The sequence below is a fragment of the Chiloscyllium punctatum genome, chromosome 30 (genome assembly GCF_047496795.1).
Source record: "Chiloscyllium punctatum isolate Juve2018m chromosome 30, sChiPun1.3, whole genome shotgun sequence".
Classification (NCBI taxonomy): domain Eukaryota; kingdom Metazoa; phylum Chordata; class Chondrichthyes; order Orectolobiformes; family Hemiscylliidae; genus Chiloscyllium; species Chiloscyllium punctatum.
Window position 1 is genome coordinate 60,244,379 of NC_092768.1, and position 23,945 is coordinate 60,268,323.

The 23,945-nt window shown below is 47.6% G+C and overlaps 1 long non-coding RNA gene, 1 other non-coding gene and 1 pseudogene across 2 annotated transcripts in view; 2 read left to right on the forward strand and 1 right to left on the reverse strand.

Moving 5' to 3' along the window:
- Positions 1 to 1,949: 1,949 nt before the first annotated feature.
- Positions 1,950 to 23,945, reverse strand: part of LOC140455038 (uncharacterized) — a 321,983-nt gene continuing 299,987 nt past the window's right edge. Inside the window, exon 3 of the long non-coding RNA XR_011952762.1 lies at positions 1,950 to 2,234. This is a non-coding gene — a long non-coding RNA (uncharacterized lncRNA). The remainder of the gene's footprint in view (positions 2,235 to 23,945) is intronic.
- On the forward strand, positions 14,933 to 15,111 carry LOC140455865 (U2 spliceosomal RNA; annotated as a pseudogene).
- trnav-cac (transfer RNA valine (anticodon CAC)) lies at positions 22,544 to 22,616 on the forward strand. Its single transcript has one exon. It is a non-coding gene; the product is annotated as a tRNA-Val (tRNA).

Consider the following 23,945-nt stretch of genomic DNA (forward strand, 5'->3'; position numbering starts at 1 on the left):
AAATAGTCTCTGGCTATCGACTCTATCTATGCCTCTCATTATCTTCTATACCTCAATTAGGTCCCCTCTCCTCCTCCTTTTCTCCAATGAAAAAAGTCCGAGCTCAGTCAAACTCTCTTCATAAGATAAGCCCTCCAGTCCAGGCAGCATCCTGGTAAACCTCCTCTGAACCCTCTCCAAAGCATCCACATCTTTCATATAATAAGGCTACCAGAACTGGACGCAGTATTCCAAGTGCGGTCTAAAGTTTTATGGAGCTGCAACAAGATCTCATGACTCTTAAACTCAATTCCCCTGTTAATGAAAGCCAAAACACCATATGCTTTCTTAACAACCCTGTCCACTTGGGTGACCATTCTAAGGGATCTATGTACCTGCACACCAAGATCCCTCTGTTCCTCCACATTGCCAATAATCCTATCCTTAATCCTGTATTCAGCTTTCAAATTCGACCTTCCAAAATGCATCACCTCACATTTATCCAGGTTGAACTCCATCTGCCACCTCTCAGCCCATCTCTGCATCCTGTCAATGTCCCACTGCAGCCTACAACAGCCCTCTTATATTGTCAATGACACCTCCAACCTTTGTGTCATCTGCAAACCTGATGACCCATCCTTCAATCCCCTCATCCAAGTCATTAATAAAAATTACAAACAGTAGAGGCCCAAGGACAGAGCCCTGTGGAATACCACTCACCACAGACTTCCAGGCAGAATATTTTCCTTCTACTACCACTCGCTGTCTTCTGTTGGCCAGCCAATTCTGTATCCAGACAGCTCAGTTCCCCTGTATCCCATTCCTCCTGACCTTCTGAAGGAGCCTACCATGGCGAACCTTATCAAATGCCTTGCTGAAGTCCAGATACACCACATGCACCACACGACCCTCATCAACGTTTCTAGTCACATCCTCAAAGAACTCGATAAGGTTTGTGAGGCATGACCTGCCCCACAAGAATCTAATTGAGGAGTTCAGGGCGAGTTACATATGGAATAACAAAGAACCAGAAGAGAGTTGCAGACTGGAATCTAATCATAGGGTTCATGGAGATTTAGGTATGGAATAACAGAGAGTCAGAAGAGAGTTTCACACAGGAATCTAATCAAGAACTTCAGGACATAGACTTTATGTCCAGAGTAACAGGTACCAGGGATTGATCTACAGGCAGGAATCCAATTGAAGAGTTTAGGGGGATTTATAATTAGAATAACGGAGTTCTGAAGAGAGTTACAGACAGGAATTTTATGGAGGGGTTCGGGGTGGAGACTTCGTATTCAGAGTAGCAGTTACCAGGGAATGAGTTACAGACTTGAATCTAATCGAGTGTATCCGGCTGGTTTATACACAGAGTGGCAGATCCCCAGGACTGTGTTACAGACTGGAATCGAATTGAAGGGGTCAAGGTGGTTTTTATACAGAGTAACAGTTATTCAGGAGTGAGTTATCGAGGTGATAGAAAGTATAGAGTCATACAGCACGGAAACAGGCCCTTCGGCCCAACTGGTCCATGCTTGTCCCATTTGTACCTTTCAGGGTGTTTCAGAAACAGAATCACAGGCACATGGGGAGTGAGTTACACATTGGAATCCAATCGATGGGGTTCAGGGTAGTTTTTATGCAGAATAACACTTACCCAGGAGTGAATTACAGATCGAAATCTGATTGAAGGTTTGAGGTGGTTTATGTACAGAGTCCTAGGTAAATGGAAGTCAGTTACAGATTGGAATTCTATCGAGGGGTGCGGGGTGTTTATATATAGAAGAACAGATACTCAGGAGTGAGTTATAGACTGGAATCAAATCGAAGGGTTTGAGGGGGTTTATATTTAGGATAACAGATAAACGTGAGTGAGTTTCACATTGGATTCTAATCAATGGGGATCAGGAGATTTATTGATGAAAAGAACAGATACCCAAGTTTGAGCGACAAAAAGGAGCTCTGTGGGATCAGACTGTGCAGCAAATCCCTCTCCATCTTTTTCATCCCTTTGTCTCCCCCAGCCCAGAACTTGCTCTCTGCAATAAAACTGTCAGAGACGGCCTGAACTCCACAATTGTTTTCCCCGTGTGTGAGTTTAAATGAGGAGACAGGACAGTTTCTGATTGTTCTCTCTCTCTGGGTCCAGCTCTTGTCTGACGATTCTTCACAGGAGATTGGATTTGATTCTCTGTCTCTGCACCGTCCCGAGTGTCAGCTCCTGGGTCTAATCTCCTCCTCGGGTGGGGAACAGCCTGAGAGAGAAATATAAAATAAAGCAGTGGCACCAAAAGCACAGCAAGATCCCACCACTCTCTGCCTTCCACAATCTCTCCCTTTACCCTGTGATGCTGGTTCAGATTAATAATTGCATCATTAAGGTATTGCATAACATCACAGCAACATCCAAACACAAAGAAATCACCATCGAACAGTTGACCAGAGGTTAGAAACATGAATAACCATGCACAGCAAGATCCCACAAGCAGCAGTGTGACTACAGACAGATCGTGTGTCACTGACACTGGTTAAGGGTTTGATTCTGTCTCCAGATGACAGAGAGGGCCCAATCCTACTGTTTGACAAATTCCAAATGTTTCCCCCTTTCTCACTCTGTTCGCCCTCACTCTCTCCATCTCTGATCTCTCTCTACCTCTTTCAGTTTTAATACTGTACATTGTAATCATTATATCCCCTCCACTTAAAATAACAACTGCTCACCTCGTTGTGTGTGTGGGATGGTTTTAGTTGTTTGAAAACTGGAGAGAAAGACAGAGAGACTCCCCTCCTCGAGACTCAGTGAATTGAATTGAAATGGCCAGCCTGTGTCTCATTTCTGTGATTCTCACATTTTATCCCCCTGTCCGATACAGGTTCCACATTACTCTGTCATTAGAACGGGCCTTTGGAGAGAGTTTCTCATTTAAGGTTTTAATTCACTCCTTGGGGAGTCCTGCCTCCCAGATCCTGGGGGTTACCTGTTTGTGTCACAATCCCAAGGCCCCGGTTACTTTAACCTCAGGCTTCAAACCTGTTTTAAAAATGACAAGGCCCCAATCCGACAGGACCCAATTAACCAGAGGCCCAAACAAACCAGGAGATTAAACCTCGGGATAATAAAGAGACCTGGGCCCCACGGGGTGCAGCCTGGTGAACAGGCCTCAGGCCTGTGCTCCTCCTCTGGAGGTTGTTCTTATCCAAGGCTTTCCCGACCCCAGTCATTTTGGATTTTCACTTTGCAGCTTTCCCAACAAAATTTCCTCGGGATAAAAGAGAGAAAAGATGAGTTGAAAGGGGAGAGCGAGAGCACTTTGGTGCCAGATTACACAGCAAGATTCCAGGTTAAAAAGCACCATCTGTCCCCATCCCCATCACACTGTATAACATCACAGTAACATCAAAATACAAACAAAGCAAGAGACAGCAATTACACAGAGGCTGGAAACATTAATAATTACTCACTCAATCCCCCAGACAGGACGAGCTACTCACTCTTAATAGAGAGAGAGAGAGAGAGAGAGAGAGAGAGAAAAAAGGGTATGAGAATGAATCTGACAATTTCTTATCCACATTTATTCTCGGTGAGGGGTTTGAGGCCTCCTCCCCTGTATCTCTGACACATTTCACCCTCTGTCAGTCTGCTCCCTGGGGAGGCCTCTGTGTGATTGAGATGTTCATCCCCAGGACAGGAGCCTTATTGGATCTTGCTGCCCACTGGGGTCTTAATTCGAGGGCAGCAAAGTCTTCCCATTCCTAGTTTGTTAAACTCTTCTTTAAGCCTTGTTAATGATGTCAGTGCAGTTTGAAAATATTAAACATTGGTCTCACACTAGAGTCTAAGAGCCTGATTGTAGACACCCTGACTCACCCAGGGCTGGGACAAGAGGGAGATATTTGCTGAGGATCTCTTGGGACCTTCCTGCTCTACATGCAGTTCCCAGACTCAAACTCTCTGTCTCTGTCCTTATCTGTATGTCTCTCCATCTCTCTCTCCCTCTCACTCTGTCCCTGTGTCTCTCTGTCTCTGTCTGTCTCGCCCTGCCCTGCTCTAATACAGCCATTTCGAACTTGACTTCCAATCTCTCATTTCCTTTCCCCTTCTCAAATATATCGGCAGAGTTTGGAAATGTAAAACCTTGATCACATGTCTTCCCCTCAACACCCACAATACCACCTCTCTGTCTCCTCACCCTCACCCCCAAACTCAACCCCAGTACAGGACTGGGAATTTCATAGGGACTGTACACAGGTTTTGTCAGGAGAGAGAGTCAGTGAGGGACTGAGCTCAAGTATAATCACAAAAGTGTCTCTGTGTGAGTGTGTGAGAGAGAGACAGGGAAGAGACCATGCCTCTGTGTGTGTGTGTGTGTGTGTGTGTGTGAGAGAGAGAGAGAGAGAGAGAGACAGGGAAGAGACCATGCCTCTGTGTGTGTGTGTGAGAGAGAGAGAGAGAGAGAGAGACAGGGAAGAGACCATGCCTCTGTGTGTGTGTGTGTGTGTGTGTGTGTGTGTGTGTGAGAGAGAGAGAGAGAGACAGAGAGAGAGAGAGACAGAGAGACCATACCTGTGTGTGAATGTGTGTGTGAGAGAGAGGGAAGAGACCATGCCTCTGTGTGTGTGTGTGTGTGTGAGAGAGAGAGAGAGACAGGGAAAGAGACCATGCCTCTGTGTGTGTGTGTGTGTGTGTGTGTGTGCGTTTGTCCATGTGAGTGTACAAGTTTCAGTGTCAATGCTGTCACTCCTCAATGTGACTGTGTGTAAACCATGTGTTTATGTACCTGTCCCAGGTATGATTCACACACCACACACCTTTCCTCACTCTCATTCACTCGCGCTCTCACACATGTACACACACACACACACGCACATGCCACATTCACAGACACTCACTCTCACACACGTGCATGCAAACATCCACATTGACGTGCACACATTTACACACTGACTCACAATCCAAGGCTCTCACTCTTACAAATGCCCACTCACTTTCACACACGACCACGATCACATGCATGCACACACCCTCTCACTCACTGTCTCTCTCACACACTTTCTTATATTCTCACACACACCTTCTCACACACTCACCCTCTCACTCACATACAAACACTCACTCTCTCACACACAAACTCTCCCAAACTTCCCTTTCACATACTCACACTCACGCACACATTTACACTCTTTCACACACTCTCCAAAACTCCTTCTTTTGCACACACTCACAAACACGCTCTCACACTCATGCATGCACACACAGTCTCTCTCAGGCATGTACACAGTCTCTCTCTTGCACACACGCTCTCACATGCACACTCTCTCTCGTGCACACACTCTGGCCTTGCATGCTCACACATTCTCTCTCTCTTGCACATGTGCACGTTCTCTCTTGCACCCACACAGCCTTGCATGCACTTCCTCTCTCTCGCATGCAATCTCTCTCTCTTACACCCACTCTCGCATGCACGTTCTATCTCTCCTGCCTGCACACACACTCACTCATGTATGCACTCTGTCTCTCTTTTGCACGGGGACAAGCTCTCTTTCAAGCACACACACTCTCTCTCATGCACATGCTGTCTCTTGTACACACTCTCTTTCTCATGCACTCTCTCTTTTTCTCACATGCACACTCTCCCTCTCGCATGCACTCTCTCTCTCGCTCACATTCTTTCTCACACACAGTCTCTCACAAGCATGCACTCTCTTTTCCTCGCATGCATTCTCTCGCTCACAAACACTCTCTCACTCTCACCTGCACACAGTCTCTCTCTCATGCAGGCACACACTCTCTGTGTAGTATGCTCTCTCTCTTGCGCGCACACTCTGTCTCAAAGGCACACTCCCTTGTGTGCACCCACACACACACTCTCTGATACACATGCACTCCCAATTTTGCTTGTGCACACTTTTACTTACATGCATACTCTCTCGCACATGCACATACTGTCTCACACATGCACGCACTCTAAGCCTCGCACACATACTCTCTCACACACACACACTTTCTCTCATGTTTGCACTTCCTCTCGCTTTCGCATAATCTCTCTCTTGTCTCTCGTGTTTGCATAAACTCTCTCTCGTGTTCATATAAACTCTCTCCAGCTGGTGTTCGCACAGACTCTCTCTCTTGCATTTGCCTATACGCTCTCTCTCGTGTTCACACACACTTTCTATCGCATTTGTGTAAACTTTGTCTCGCTTGTGTTTGCACACACTTTCTGTTTTGCATTCACACTCTCTTGCATTCGTGTACACACTCTCTCTCACATTCATGTATTGTATAAACCAGTATACTTGTTTGAGATGGGGATTTCTACAGGAGGGCCCTGTATGACCTGCCTCCCTCTCTCCTACCTTTCCTGGAGGTCTCCCATCTCACTGACTGCATCTTTGGTTTATCTCCCTTCCTGCAACTGCCATCCATCACACCCCGTAGTTCCTGTAAATTCCTCATTGCCTCTAACGGTCACTCCAACCTACAAAAGCAATCTGATAGGACTTGAAACTAAACATACTTTCCTAGATTTGGAGATGCCGGTGTTGGACTGGGGTGTACAAAGTTAAAAATCACACCACACCATGTTATAGTCCAACAGGTTTAACTGGAAGCACACTAGCTTTCGGAGCGTCACTCCTTCATCAGGTGATAGTGGAGGGCTCAATCGTAACACAGAATTTATAGCAAAAATTTACAGTGTGAGGTAACTGAAAGTATACATTGAAAAATTGAAAATTTGTATGTTAGGATTGAGCCCTCTACTATCACCTGATGAAGGAGCAACGCTCCAAAAGCTAGTGTGCTTCCAATCAAACCTGTTGGACGATAACCTGGTGTTGTGTGATTTTTAACATTGTACTTTCCTAGAAACATCATTCCCAGTACCATGGAAACGATCCTTAATCTCCCACGTCCGACAGGAAGAGGACATCTCTTCCCAAAGGCCATCACTGCAGTCTAACACTGAGAAAAGAGCACAGTCTAACTGCTCGAAAAACACTGTCCTTGGATCACTTAGTACCTGTGTTTTACATTATTTTAAAAATTAATCGAGAAATCTCAATAAGACATATAAACAAAAGCCCAATTCTATTCATGTTGTACGTTTGCAAAGAAGTTTAAAGTTAGACTTTTTCAAGAAATCATAACAGTTCACCTGCTGAGAGATTTCCCCACAGTCAGTTGTGAATTTCACCGTTGGTCTATTTTTGGAGATTGAATACCGTGTCCAGAGATCCTTGAAACTAAACATAATGCAGAAAAATGTCTTATGTTATTTTACACACAAACATACACACACTTATAGAGCATTACAAGCTCCCTATTTTTTTTATTTCAAAATATACTTTATTCATGTAAATAAATCTCTGGTACTTGTACAATTTTTCCATGTCGTTCACAGTTATATAAATTGCATGTCTTAACATTACAAAGAACAAATTGAATTAATCGAATTCACAGTTATCCTATTAACAGTTCCCTTTATTAACTATCCAGTCTCTTGGTATTTGGCTGTGGCTTCAGTGGAACCCACCTACTGAGTGGGTGCCCTGCAAATGAACCTTCTTTAACCCCCAGTTTATGGGATTACCATTGTCCATTTGACTGTCCTGTCTCTGGGGTAGCTTGTCTACATCCCCATGGTAAGCACGAACTGCTGGACCTTCACTGGGCTGAGGTAGCTATCCAGCTCCTCACTGGGGTCATTTACCCGCTCTGGTGTCATTGAGCCAAGGCAAGGGTCCTCACTGTCCAGTTCTGTGTCTGACAAAGGGACTGTCAGAGGATCACAGCTCTCGTTTGCCTGTAGTTGTGGGGCAGTGGGTACCCCCTGGTTCTCACTGGGTGGAGGGTGGACTTCGGGGGGGTCCGTTGTTTCCTGGTTGGGAGGAAATGCCCTCCTCTTTACCGACGGCGCTCTGTCTCTTCTTCTGGTGGTGATGACCTTCTGTGCGTCCATCTTCCCCCTCCGAAGAGCTGGCCGTCCCTCCCTCGTGCAGCTGTCTTTTCCCCTTTTGCTGGGGGGCTTTGGGAGCCTGGCAAGATTTCATCTTCCTGTTTTTAACAGGTATCCACTCCTCTGCCTGCTTGATTACCTCCTCCTCCTCCATTTCTTCCATCTGCCCGGCTAGAGCTAGGATCAGCTGCTGTGTCTCTCCGCTGGCTGCCGCCTCGTCCACTCCAGCCTGTTCTTCTTTCTGGGTGCCACCAGACTCCGTTTCCCTGCTGTCCGGGTGGACCTTACTGGTCTTTGCGGTTCCATGGCTCACATTGCCACCTCTAGCCATCTGTGCGTAAGTGGGGCCCCCCCGTCTTGGGCAGGCCTTGTACATGTGGCCCGCTTCTCCACACAGGTTGCAGCTCTTTTCTTCCGGACAGTCCTTAGTCAAGTGACCCTCCTGTTTGCAGTTCCTGCAGATGGTCACTTTGCAATCCGCCACCACGTGTCCCGACTTCCCGCAGGTTCGGCACACTTTCAGCTGCCCTGCATATGTCAGGTAGCCTCTGCTCCCTCCAATTGCGAAGCTCGAGGGTGGGTGGAGGATGTTCCTATTGTCATCGACCCTCAGAGTTACCCTGACCTGCCGCTTCCTGGTCCAGATCCCAAAGGGGTCGATCACATCAGTGGCTTCTCCCTCAACTTGGACGTACCTTCCCAGGAAGGTCAGGACATCAGCTGCTGGAACATAGGGGTTGTACATATGGATTGGAACAACCCGATTCCTCTGTGCAGGAAGCACACACAATGGGGTCGCTGACAAGATGGAAAACAGGGGCTCCCCTTCCTTCTCCTTGAAGACCTTCAGGAGCTGTTCACACTGCTTCACACTTCTGAAGGTCACTTTTTTTTTTATTTCAAAAATATACTTTATTCATAAAAGATTTGATGGTCTGTACATTTGATCACGCCATACATATGTCCACGTTTACAAACACAGATTCGACTTTATCCTTGTCATTTACAATCCTGTGCATTTTTCAATCTTGTACATATACATATATTTGACTGAGGCATCAGCAGAGCCCAAAAAACGTCCGCATGGGCCCCCTGTTCTTCTTTAGGCAGGCCGATCTTACACGGTGGTCTTTCCCCACCGCGCCTTGGCGGCAGCTGCCCCAAGCTTCAGCGCGTCCCTCAACACGTAGTCTTGGACCTTGGAATGTGCCAGTCTGCAACACTCGGTCGGGGTCAACTCCTTCAGCTGGGAGATCAACAGGTTTCAGACCACCCAGAGAGCGTCCTTCACCGAGTTGATGATCCTCCAGGCGCAGTTAATGTTCGTCTCGGTGTGAGTCCCGGGGAACAGACCGTAGAGCACGGAGTCCCGCGTCACGGCGCTGCTCGGGACGAACCTCGACAAGCACCACTGCATTCCTCTCCAGACTTCCTCTGCGTAGGCACATTCCAGAAGGAGGTGTGTGAGAGTCTCGTCCCCACTGCAGCCACTTCGAGGGCAGCGTGCGGTGCGGCAGAGAGTCCGGGCGTGCATAAAGGATCTCACAGACAGAGCCCTTCTCACCACCAGCCAAGCCATGTCTTGGTGCTTGTTGGAAAGTTCTGGCGATGAGGCATTCTGCCAAATGGCTTTGACAGTCTGCTCAGGGAACCGCTCGACAGGATCCGCCCTCTCCTTTTCCCGAAGGGTCTCAAGGACGCTACGTGCTGACCACTTCCTGATGGACTTGTGGTCAAAGGTGTTTTTTCTCATAAATTTCTCCACGAAGGACAGGTGATACGGAACGGTCCAACTACTCGGAGCATTCCGCGGCAGCGAGGCCAGGCCCATCCTTCGCAACACCGGGGACAGGTAGAACCTCAGTACGTAGTGATACTTGGTGTTTGCGTACCGGGGATCCACGCACAGCTTGATGCAGCCACACACAAAGGTGGCCATCAGGGTGAGGGTGGCATTGGGCGTGTTTTTTCCCCATTGCACCGGTCTTTGTACATAGAGTCTCTTCGGACCCGGTCCATCTTTGATCTCCAAATGAATTGGAAGATGGCCCGGGTGACTGCAGTGGCACAGGTCCTGGGGATAGGCCAGACCTGTGCCACATATAGCAATACTGAGAGGACCTCACACCTGATGACCAGGTTTTTTCCCGCGATGGAGAGCGACCGTTGCCCCCATCTGCCTAGTTTCTGTCTCATCTTCCTGATCCGCTCCTCCCAGGTCTTGGCGCACGCCCCAGCCCCCCCCCCGAACCAAATACCCAGCACCTTCAGGTGGTCAGTCCTGACGGTGAAGGGGATAGAGGATTGGTCAGCCCAGTTCCCGAAGAGCATGGCCTCGCTCTTGCCTTGAGCGGATAGACCCGTCTGCCCGTGACAAGGTGTATCTACGCTGCGCTCCATCTGCAGGGGTGCTGAAGACGTCGTGCAGCTTGGCGTCTTTGACCGTTTCCATCAGGGCCCTGGACGTAGCGTCCGGTTTACTGTCCCCCCCGCCGGATCGTCCATCTGCATCAATGATGCAGTTGAAGTCTCCGGCCAGAATGACCGGCCTGGACGTAGCCAGCAGCAGTGGAAGCTGTTGCAGGACGGCCAACCATTCACTCTTACCCACTGGGGCGTACACGTTGATTAGTCTCACGGGAGCGTTTCTGTATTTAACGTCCGCGACGAGGAGGCGCCCGCCCACCACCTCCTTAACCTCGGAGATGGTGAAGTTGCCTCCCCGCAACAGGATACCCAGGCCGGAGGCGCAGCTATCGTTGCCCCCCGACCACACTGACGGCCCGTTGGCCCACAAGCTCGACCATCTCCTGTAGCTGCTGAGGTGCGGTATCCCACACTCCTGCAGAAACAGGATATCGGCTTTGACGTTGGCCAGGAAGGCCAGCGTTGAAACACATCGCGTAGCCGCTTTAATGCTACACACATTTATGCTGGCAATTTTAAACCCCATTTTAACAGTTTACGGGGTTCCCAGTGTCCATTTTCTTCTGGTCTTGCTCCAGTGGGGTAGCTGCGTGCATCCCCGTGGTGACAGCAAACTGCTGGACCTTCCCAGGGCTGAGGTAGTTGTCCGGCTCCACGCTGGAGTCATTTCCCCGCTCTGGTGTCATCGTGTCAGACCCAGGGTCCGCATCGCCCCGTTCTCCATCTGACAGCAGGGCTGTCACTGGGACGCTGCTCCCAGTTCCCTGGAGCTGTGGGCCGGTGAGTACCCCTTGGTTCTCACCGGGTAGGGGGAGGCCTTCACCCACCCCCTCAGAGGGATCGTCTTTTCCTTCTTGGGCGGTGTTGCCCTCCTTTCTCCCCACGGCGCTCTGCCTCTTCCTCCGGAGGCGACCCTTCTTGCGCCCGTCCTCACCCTCGGAGGACCTGCCAGTATCCTCCTCTTGGAGGTGTCTCTTCCCCCTTCGCTTGGTGGCTTTGGGGCCCTCGAGAGGTTTCCTCTTCCTGTTTTTGACGATAATCCACTGCTCTGCCTCCTTTGATCCCTCCTCTTCCATTTCCTCCGTCTGTCTTGCAGGAGCTTGGGTCGGCTGCTGCATCTCCCCGCTGTCTGCCGCCTGCTCCTCTACACCTTTCCCTTCCTTCTGGGTGACTCCAGACACCGTTCCTTTGCTGATTCGCGGTCCCTCGTTAGACTTTGTCGGTCCGCGGCTCGTGTTGCCACCTCCGGCCATCTGTGCGTAGGTGGTGGCTCCTCGTCTTGGGCAGGCCTTGTACATGTGGCCCGCCTCCCCACACAGGTTGCAGCTCTTTTCCTCCCGACAGTCCTTAGTCAAATGACCCTCCTGTTTGCAGTTCCTGTGAATTCGATTAATTCAATTTGTCCTTTGTAATGTTAAGACATGCAATGTATATAACTATGAACGACATGGAAAAATTGTACAAGTACCAGAGATTTATTTATATGAATAAAGTATATTTTGAAATTAAAAAAAATGTGTACTGCCACCTGGTCACGGGCAGACGGGTCTATCCGCTCAAGGATAGATTACCTGTTTGTGTCCCGAACGCTCTCGGTCAGATCCACCGACGTCAAGCCGGTGTTCTTCTCTGATCACTGCCTCCTGCTGGCTGACTGTTACCTACAGGACGAACAGCGGGCGGGCAAGGGAACATGGAAACTGAACACTAAGCTGTTGACCCCGGGAAACATCGAAGAGCTCAAGAGGGATTACGCAGGTTGGAGAACCGTGAAGCCCCTCTTTTAGTCTCCAGCGGACTGGTGGGAAACGGTAAAAGGGAACATCAAGAGGTTCTTTATCCTCAAAGGTGTCCAGGAGGCGAGAGAGAGGCGGGGCAAACTGTCCCAGCTCCAGGAAAGTATGCAGAACCTGCTCCTGCTGCAGACGATGGGGGTCGATGTCACGGAGGACCTCAAGGAGGTGAAGGGCCAGCAAACCTCGCTCTTTGCCTCGGAGGCCTCCAGGATAATCTTCCGGTCCAGGGTCCGCTCGGTGGAGCAGGACGAGACGTGCTCACGTTTCTTCTTCCAGAAGGTGCACAAAGAGAGCTCCGTGCTCAGCAGCCTGAAGAAAGAAGATGGCTCGGTAACGTCATCTCAGGCTGACGTCATGAGGATCAGCAAATCCTTCTACGCCAGCCTGTATGACTCGAAGCCAACCGACATCGCGGCCTCCCAGTCGTTCCTGTCCTCTAACACGGAGGTCCTAGATGACGGAACACGAGAGAGGCTGGACCAGCCGCTATCTCTGGATGAACTGACCAAGGCCCTCGAGTCCTTCGAAAAGAATAAAACTCCCGGAAGCGACGGCTTACCGGTCGAGGTTTATTCCGCTCTTTGGGACTTGATCGGCCAGGACCTGCTGGAGGTGTATGTCAGTATGCTTCGGGCAGGTACCATGAGTGAATCCATGAGGAAAGGCATCATCACCCTCGTCTACAAGCGGAAGGGGGAGAGGGAGGAAATTAGAAATTGGAGACCGATCTCACTGTTAAATGCAGACTACAAAATCTTGTCAAAGGTCATCGCCAACCGGGTCAGGTCTGCTCTGGGATCGGTGATCCACCCGGACCAAACCTGTGCTGTACCGGGCAGGAAGATCTCTGAGAGTCTGGCACTCCTCAGGGATACGATCGCCTACGTGCAGGACAGGGGGGTGGACACCTGCCTCATCAGCCTGGATCAGGAGAAAGCCTTTGACAGGATATCGCATACATATATGAGGGATGTCCTCTCCAAAATGGGCTAAGGGGAGGGAATCGGAAATTGGATCGGACTGCTCTACACCAACATTGTCAGTGCAGTCTCAATCAATGGGTGGGAATCAGATAGATTCCCTGTAAGATCTGGAGTCAGGCAGGGATGCCCCCTCTCACCCGCCTTGTTTGTGTGTTGCATAGAGCCATTTGCCGAATCCATCAGGAAGGATGCGAGCCTGAGAGGGGTGACTATTTCTGGCAGCGGGGGCCTGCAGGTTAAGGCCTCCCTGTACATGGATGACGTCGCTGTTTTCTGCTCGGATCCGCTGTCCGTGCACAGACTCGTGTGCATCTGCGACCAGTTCGAACGGGCCTCGGGGGCCAAGGTAAACCGAGGCAAGAGCGAGGCCATGCTCTTCAGGAACTGGGCCGACCAATCCTCTATCCCCTTCACCGTCAGGACTGACCACCTGAAGGTGCTGGGTATTTGTTTCGGGGGGGCTGGGGCGTGCGCCAAGACCTGGGAGGAGCGGATCAGGAAGATGAGACAGAAACTAGGCAGATGGGGGCAACGGTCGCTCTCCATCGCGGGAAAAAACCTGGTCATCAGGTGTGAGGTACTCTCAGTATTGCTATATGTGGCACAGGTCTGGCCTATCCTCAGGACCTGTGCCGCCGCAGTCACCCAATTCATCTTCCAATTCATTTGGAGATCAAAGATGGACCGGGTCCGAAGAGACTCTATGTACAAAGACCGGTGCAATGGGGGAAAAAACACGCCCAATGCCACCCTCACCCTGATGGCCACCTTTGTGTGTGGCTGCATCAAGCTGTGCGTGGATCCCCGGTACGCAAACACCAAGTGTCACTACGTACTGAGGTTCTACCTGTCCCCGGTGTTGCGAAGGATGGGCCTGGCCTCGCTGCCGCGGAATGCTCCGAGTAGTTGGACCGTCCCGTATCACCTGTCCTTCGTGGAGAAATTTATAAGGAAAAACACCTTTGACCACAAGTCCATCAGGAAGTGGTCAGCACGTAGCGTCCTTGAGACCCTTCGGGAAAAGGAGAGGGCGGATCCTGTCGAGCGGTTCCCTGAGCAGACTGTCAAAGCCATTTGGCAGAATGCCTCATCGCCAGAACTTTCCAACAAGCACCAAGACGTGGCTTGGCTGGTGGTGAGAAGGGCTCTGCCTGTGAGATCCTTTATGCACGCCCGGACTCTCTGCCGCACCGCACGCTGCCCTCGAAGTGGCTGCAGTGGGGAAGAGACTGTCACACACCTCCTTCTGGAATGTGCCTACGCAGAGGAAGTCTGGAGAGGAATGCAGTGGTGCTTGTCGAGGTTCGTCCCGAGCAGCGCCGTGACGCGGGACTCCGTGCTCTACGGCCTGTTCCCCGGGACTCACACCGAGACGAACATTAACTGCGCCTGGAGGATCATCAACTCGGTGAAGGACGCTCTCTGGGCGGTCCGAAACCTGTTGATCTTCCAGCTGAAGGAGTTGACCCCGACCGAGTGTTGCAGACTGGCACATTCCAAGGTCCAAGACTACGTGTTGAGGGACGCGCTGAAGCTTGGGGCAGCTGCCGCCAAGGCGCGGTGGGGAAAGACCACCGTATAAGATCGGCCTGCCGAAAGAAGAACAGGGGGCCCATACAGACGTTTTTTTGGGCTCTGCTGATGCCTCAGCCAAATATATGTATATATACAAGATTGAAAAAATGCACAGGATTGTAAAGGACAAGAATAAAGTCGAATCTGTGTTTGTAAATGTGGACATATGTATGGCATGATCCAATGTACAGACCATCAAATCATTTATGAATAAAGTATATTTTTGAAATTAAAAAAAAAGTTCTGTTCTTGTCAGTTTTAATATCTGATAAGTCCCTGATTTAGGGACTGAATATTAATCTGATTTTTGCAGGACAAAGTTGTGTCAGGAGCTTGCTCCGATAACTTCACGCATCATCCCAGTATTGCAGTGTTTCGGGGAATGGTGCACGTCCCCACTAAAAAAGGCGAACAGTAGATTTATTTTTTATATGTTGTATTCTTTATGATCCGAATACGGAAAGCTTTCGGTTAGTCAAGTCAGACTTGCCTTCGTGCTAATCAGCTTGTTCTACCATCCGATTCGTTTGAGTCTTTCTGCGTGTTATGTTCAGCACTCACTCTTAATGTTGTCACTTCATCCCTGGTACATGCTGCCCCTTCCCACCAACTCCAATTCCCAACAACAGAAGTTTTACAAAGTTGCCCACCAGCTCTACCTAATGGCAAACGGCATTTCAGAAAACAAAAGGGAGAACATGAAGCTATTGAAGTAATCAACAGTTCGGATTTTGATGATGATGAGAGTCACTTTGATGTATTAACTGAGAGATTTTAAGAACAATGTGAAGCAAAGATCTGATGTATTTAAGGCACAGAGTCAGAGAGATGTGCAGCACAGAAAAAGATCCTTCAGCCCAACTCGTCCATGGCAAACAGATATCCTAACCTAATTTCGTCCCATTTGCCAGCATTGGTCCATATCCTTCTAAATCCTTCTTGTTCATATATCCAACCAGATGCCCTTTAAATGCTGTAATTTAGTTTAATTTAATTTAAATGCCTCCACCACTTCCTCTGGCATCTCATTCTATACATGCACCACCTTCTGCATGAAAAAGTTGCCCCTTACATCCTGTTGATTTTTTTCTGCCCTCTCATGCTGAACCTATGCCCTCTAGTTCTGGACCCCCCACCGCAGGGAAAAGAACTGCTGACCTCTACATTGGACAGAGCGACTGCTGCTCTCTATATGATACACAGGGACAGCTGTTGTCCATATTATACACAGGTACTGCTGTTCTCCAGATAAGACACAGGAACTGCTGTTCTCTTTCTTATACACAGGTACTGCTGTTCTCTATATTCTACACATGCACTGGTAATAGACAGAGGGATTGCTATTCTCTGTATTATACATAGGGACTCATGTTCTCTATATTAGACACAGGGATTCATGCTCTCTGCATTATACAATGTGACTGCTGTTCTCTGTTTTCACAGGGACTGTTGTTCTCTATGCTATACCCTGCTATTCTCAGGAACTATAGACCGGTGAGCCTGACATCAGTTGTGGGCAAGTTATTGGAGGGATCCTGAGGGATAGGATTTACACACATCCGGTTAAGCAAGGGCTGGTTAGGGATAGTCAATGTGGCTTTGTGCATGGGAAATCATGTCTCACAAGCTGGATTGAGTATTTTGAAGAATCACCAAAGAGGATTGATGAAGGCTTTGACAAGCTCCCTCATGGTGGCCTGGTTAGCAAAATTAGGTCACATGGAATACAGGGAAATCTAGCCATTTTGATACACAACTGGCTTGAAATTAGAAGACAGATGGTGGTGGTGGTGGAGGTTTGTTTTACAGACTGAAGCCCTGTGACCATTGGGGTGCCACAGGGATTGGTGCTGGGTTCACTGCTTTTTGTCATTTATATAAATTATATGAATGTGAGCATAAGAGGTATATTTATTAATTTGCAGATGACACCAAGATTGGAGGTGGAGTGGACAGCGATGAAGGTTACCTCAGAGTATAACAGTATCTTGATCAGATGGGCTGCTGAGCTGAGGAGTGGCAGATGAAGTTTAATTTAGGTAAATGAGAGGTACTGCACTTTAGAAAGGAAAATCAGGACTGGGTTTATACACTTAATGGTAAGGTCCTGGGGAGTGTCCAATGAGACCTTGGAACACGGTTCATAGTTCCTTGAAAGGGGAGTCACAGATGGATATGTTAGTGAAGAAGGTGTTTAGTATGTTTTCCTTTATGGGACAGAGCATTGAATATGGGAGTTGAGAGGTCATATTGCAGCTGTGCAGCACATTGGTTGGGCTACTTTTGGATTATTGTGTTGCATATCAGGCTTTCTTTCTCTTCAAAGCATGTTATGAAACTTGAAAGGGTTAGAAAATACATGGGAACAAATGTTCTCGGCAATATGCACATGATCTGCTCTTCTCTATAATACAGACAGGGACAGCTACTCTCTGTAATACACACGGGGACTTCTGTTTCATATACTCAGAAATTGCTGTTTAGTATAGCATACACAGGGACTGCTGTTCACTGCAGTTTAGAGAATAAGTGCTATTCTGTATAATCTAATATTGCAGGTCAAGCGATGACCCAGTGATGTTATCGTTGGACTGCTAATCCAGAGACCCAGGTAATGTGCTGGGGACCCAGATTCAAATCTTGCCATGGCAGATGATAGAATTTGAATTTCAGAAAATTCTGCAAGTATGAGAGTAATCATGATCATGAATCCATCGCTGATTGTTTGAAGAACCCAACTTATTCTGGAATGGCTTTTAGGGAAGGAAATTGCCATCCTTACCTAGTCTGGTCTCCATGTTTTTCCAGACCCACAGCAATTTGGTGGAATCTGAACTGCTCTTTGCACCATTAGGGATGGCCAATAAATGCTGGCTGAGACAACAACACCCTCATCCCACAAATTAATAAAAAAGATAACATTTAACAAACTGGAACAGAAACGATGTGCCAAACCGCCACCTTCTGCACTGTAACATGACATTGATTACTACTTGAGGTCCTGTGGGATGTAAATTGTGGAATTTATAATTGATAATTTTGTTCAAAAAGTGTGGAGCTAAATAAACATAGCCAGTCAGGCAGCATCTGATGAGAAGAGTCGATGTCTCCAACATAAGCTCTTCCTCAAGACCATCTGTTCCTTTTCCAGCACCACACTTTTTGACACTGATCTCCAGCCTCTGCAGTCCTCACTTTCTCCCAGCATAAATTTTGTTGGTGTAGTTTTTTTTCTGTGTCTCTGAACTTCACAGTATTCCTGTAATTGTGGTGATTTCTTAAAAGAACAGTTTCAAAGCTCGGCTGCAGAATGGATGGGTTTTGTGCACTAATGAATGTTTATTAAAGCTAAGCTGTTATGTCTCAAAGTCAAACAAATTTGAACTTTTAGAAAGAGATTCACTGAACTCACCAAATTTCTAGCCACTCTGTTTACGGTGAATTTCTAAGGCAACAAAAAGTGATCAACCTTATCCCAAACTGTAATCCCAATCTTTCAAGCAAACTATATCAGTAATATTGCTCACGTACAGATGGCAACCAGTTCTATTGTTTCGAAAACATTGCAAAAGGAGTTGAAATGTGAAAGGTGATGCTGATTGGCTAGCTCATCATTAAAATGGCATTGCAGCAAAAACAGTTAGCCGTCAATCTTAATTCTCAGACCCGATAGGTGGACTCTGATTGGTCGGGGTGTCAGCATGGGGATACAGCAGTGGTTGGTTGTCTCCATGATGCATTTCTTATCGAATAAGTGCAATGTCTGTAAAAATTCTGTTTGCCTACATGAACCAGGGTCCTGCGGAATTATATTTGTTGCTTCTAACGCATGCGCAGATGCACCCAGCTGTTGATCTTGCGTGTTTGAAGGTGGTAACCTGCCGAATGATGCCAATGATAGAAATTGTTCTCACGGTTCACTGCACCCACCAAGTCTGGGTTCCCCATGACATGTAAAATCGATGTCCCTTTTCTGTCCTATCATATCTGTTACTGAATCTGCACAGCCTGAATTGGCTGAATACTTTGTGAAACTATTATAATCATATCTAAATGAGTTTTCCACATGCACAGTGAAGGAGTCCCTCATGATTACGAAGACCACATGAGAGCTACGTTCTGAGAGTGACAACATGCCCACGTGCTCTTTCAACATTGCCAGCTTATTATTATTACAGTTCAAATAAGCCATTGAAATTCAGACATACCACTTGTGTCTGATTCAGTGTTCACCAAACATCATCTCTTTTTTCCTTTCTGGTGGCATCATGGCTTCCTGGTTAACACAGCACCAGGGTTCTGGGTTCAATTCCAGCCTTGGGTAAATGTCTGTGTGAATATTGTCCCCCGTGTCTCTTTGGATACTCTCCCCAGGTCTGCATGGGTTTCCTCCTACAATCCAAAGATGTGCTGGTTAGGTGAATTGGCTGTGCTAAATTGCCCATAGTGTTCCAGGTTAGGTGCATTAGTCTGGGATAAATGTAGAGTAATAGGAGAATGGGTCTGGGTGGCTTACTGTCTGGAGGATCGGTGTGGACTTCTTAAGCCTATGGGCCTGTTTCCACGTTGTTGGGAGTCTATGATACACATGAACTGAGCACCTTGTGCAGTTGACTTCAGTTCCAATAACAACGTGTCTGACCAAATAGATAGTGTTGCCATGGGATATTCTCGAGGGAAAACTCTTCCTAACATCTTTATTGGTAACCATGCAAAACACATCTCTGATGGCATGATACCTAGCCTCTATCAATTTGCATATCTTCAACATGTAGATGACATGTTTGCGACATTTGAATCTGCATTAAAGAGTTTCTTTATAAAGCTCGATGATCGCCACCTGATGCTAAAATTCACCACTGAAATGGAGTACCCTTTCCTTGATACATTCATTGCGAAATCAGCCAAATTGTTTTTAAACTCCAATAACTGAAAGCCAACATTCACTGGTCAGCATACTTGTTAGGATTCCTACAGGCCCCAAGATCAACTTATGGGGACCGTCATGAATATAGTCCTCACCATCCTCTCACTGTGTGGACTTGATACTGAGATAGAGCCGATCAAAACTGGTTCTTGTAATAACAGATTCCCAGATGAAACCATCACTCGTTGTACATCATAAAATCTCATGAAAAGGCCTGTCTCCACCACTTTGACACTTTGCAGTGCCTTATCAGGTCATTATCTGGGAAAGGAAATGTCATAGAATCATAGAGTCATCGAGTCTGACAGCATCAAGACAGCACCTTCGGCCCATACTGGTCTAGGATAACCAGAAGATAGAACATGGAGCATTACAGCACATGCCCTTTATGGAACTGCTCGGCTAATACAGGAAGTTACACTCACAGAATATGGAGCATTGCAGTGCAGTACAGGCCTTTATGCTACCCCTTGTCTAACACCAGACATTAGACGAATACAACATAGAACATTACAGCGCAGTACATGCCCTATATGGAACCGCTCAGCTAATACAGGAAGTTAGATTTAAAGAACATGGAGCATTATCACGAAGTACAGGCCCTTTGTGGAACCGCTCAACGAATAAAGGATGTTTGACTAATATAACACAGAACATTACTGCGCAGTACAGGCCCTATATGGAACCGCTCGGCTAATACAGAAAGTTTGTCTCATAGAACATAGAACATTACAGCACTGTACAGGCCCTTTGTGCAACCACTTGGATTATAAAGGAAGTTAGAGTCATAGAACATGGAGCATTAAAGTGCAGTACTGGCCGTATATGGAACCGCTCGGCTAATACAGAAAGTTAAACTCATAGAACATAGACTCAGAGTCTCAGAAATATACAGCATGGAAACAGACCCTTCAGTCCAACCCGTCCATGCCGACCAGGTATCCAAACCCAATCTAGTCCCACCTGCCAGCACCCAGCCCATATCCCTCCAAACCCTTCCTATTCATATACACAGTTCTCCAGTTTCATCATTTCCCCGACCCCCCACCTTGTCTCAGTCCCAACCCTCGAACCTTGCTAACCTGCAAACTTCTTCCTGACCTCTCCGCCCCCATCACCACTCCGGCCTATCACCCTTACCTTATCACCCTCACCTTAACCTCCTTCCACCTATCGCATTTCCAACGCCCCTCCCCCAAGTCCCTCCTGCCTACCTTTTATCTTAGCCTGTTTGGCACACTCTCCTCATTCCTGAAGAAGGGCTCATGCCCGAAACGTCGATTCTCCTGCTCCTTGGATGCTGCTTGACCTGCTGCGCTTTACCAGCAACACATTTTCAGCTCTGATCTCCAGCATCTGCAGTCCTCACTTTCCCCTATTCATATACCCATCCAAATTCCTTTTAAATGTTGCAATTGTACCAGACTCCTCTGGCAGCTCATTCCACAGACTACCACACTCTGCATGAAAAAGTTGCCCCTTATGTCTCCTTCATATCTTTCCCCGCTCACCCTAAACCTATGCCGTCTAGTTCTGGACTCCCCGACTCCAGGGAAAAGACTTTGCGTATTTATCCTACCCATGCCCCTCATAATTTTGTAAACCTCTATAAGGTTCACCGCTCAGCCTCCGACGCTTCAGGGAAAACAGCCCCAACCTGTTCAGCCTCTCCCTATAGCTCAGATCCTCCAACCCTGGTAACAGCATTGTCAATCTTTTCTGAACCTTTTCAAGTTTCACAACATCTTTCTGATAGGAAGGAGACCAGAATTGCATGCAATATTCCAACAGTGGCCGAAACAATGTCCTAACCAATGTCCTCCCAACTCCTGTTCTCAATACTCTGACCAATAAAGGAAAGCATACCAAACGCCTTCTTCACTATCCTATTTACCTGCGACTCCACTTTCAAGGAGCTATGAACCTGCACTCCAAGGTCTCTTTGTTCAGCAGCACACCCTAGGACCTCACCATTAAGTGTATAAGTCCTGCTAAGATTTGCTTTCCCAAAATGTAGCACCTCGCATTTATCTGAATTAAACTCCATCTGCCACTTCTCAGCCCTTTGGCCCATCTGGTCAAGGTCTTGTTGTAATCTGAGGTAACCCTCTTCGCTCTCCACTACACCTCCAATTTTGGTGTCATCTGCAAACTTACTAACTATACCTCCTATGCTCACATCCAAATCATTTATGTAAATGACAAAAAGTAGACTGCCCAGCACTGATCCTGGTGCCACTCCACTGGTCACATGGAACATTACAGCACAGAACAGACCCCTTATGGAACTGCTCGGCTAATTCAGCGTGTTAGACTCAGAAAATAGATCATTACAGTGCAGTACAGACCCTTTATGGAACCGTTTGGTGAATACAGGGTGTTACACTTATAGAACATAGATCTATAAGTGTAGTACAGGCCCTTTATGGAACTGCTCGGCTAACACAGGAAGTTACTCTCACAGAACATGGAGCATTACAGCACTGTACAGGCCCTCTATGGAAACACTCGGCTAATACTGGACGTTAGACTCATACAATATGGAGCATTACAGCGCAGTACCGGCCCTTTATGCTACAGCTTGGCTAATACCGGATGTTAGACTAATACAACATTGAACATTACAGCGCAGTACATGCTGTATATGGAACCGCTTGGCTAATACAGGGAGTTAGATTCAGACAACATGGAGCATGACAGCGGAGTACAGGCTCTTCGTGGAACTGCTCGGCTAATAAAGGATGTTTGACTAATACAACATACAAGATTGCAGTGCAGTACAGGCCCAATATGGAACTGCTCGGATAATACAGGGAGATAGAATCATAGAAAATGGAGCATTACAACGCAGTACAAAACCTTTATGCGATCACATGGCTAATACGGGGCCAACTGAGGCTTGTTTCTGTAGTGTAGTGGTCATCACGTTCGCCTCACAAGCGAAAGATACCTAGTTCGAATCTGGGCAGAAACTGCTTTGTTCTTCAACTGCAGCCTTTGACAGAGACAAGAACGGAGCTTTCTTGCTTGCTCTCCCATCTGCAAACCTGCCTTCGAATTTGCTTGATCAAATCTGCTCACTTACAGTGCAAAGCGATCTCAGGCGCTGCATTGAGGCTCCAGTGAATGCAGAGGCGACAGAAGAAAAATGGGTTTGCTTCCCGGGGAATTGACTGCGGTGTGGGAAAGTACCCAACTTTCCAAAGTGTCTGTGCTGTCATGATTGTGTTCGCCTCCCGCGCGGAAAATCGCAAGCAACTCTACTGTTGCTTTCTGTTCCAGGCAAGTTGACCTTTTACTGGAACCGAATGGAGACTGTTATTTCATCGCTGTTGCGAAACAGAGTCCTACGGTGACTCGGCTCGTCGTTATTTGTTTTTTTTTAGATTACTTGCAGTGTGGAAACAGGCCCTTCGGCCCAACAAGTCCACACCGCCCCGCCGAAGCGCAACCCACCCATACCCCTACATCTACCCCTTACCTAACACTACGCGCAATTTAGTATGGCCAATTCAACTGACCTGCACATCTTTGGAGTGTGGGAGGAAACCGGAGCACCCGGAGTAAACCCACGCAGACACGGGGAGAAAGTGCAAACTCCACACAGAGAGTCGCCTGAGGCGGGAATTGAACCCGGGTCTCCGGCGCTGTGAGGCAGCAGTGCTAACCACTGGCCAATGAGAAAATCGTTCCAATGTATTTCGATGTCATATGTTATTGAATTTCTCCCACTTCCTTCATTTCCGTCCTGGAGTCATCGGAAGGGAAAGGTAATCTAATCGAGACTGTGATTGGTGAAATTCACTTTTTATGGCCCATTCTTATTATGTTCTTTCTTTGTCTCTTTGCAGCATTGTCTGGGAAGTGGTGGTGCACTCAGGCTCCAGTATGTTTTAAAGAGTAGTTTGGAATTGCCCTGTTGTTAGTTGTGTGATTACTTTATGGCTCATGCCCCCGGACTGTCTCACATTTAGCATTCATGCATCTCTGGGTCTGAAAATGCATTTGGTTTTCCAGTTTTGTTTGTGTTCCGTGTTAAATGCTTTCTGGTTTGCGATTCGCTCAATACATTACGAATTAACATTGTTTCTGAGGTAACTTCCAGCTGCAAAAATCCTCAACTGAGAATCTGGGAAACTTTCACGGAGTATGGTCAGTCGGATCAAAAGTAAGGATGTCGTTCGTTTCTGCAATGTTTCACAATACTACCTTTCCCGTGAGCAGCCGAACAGACTAAATGATTTTGCCGCAGACTGCGACGGTAAGCTCCGCAAACACGTAATTCTTTAAAAGCAGGTGTAAG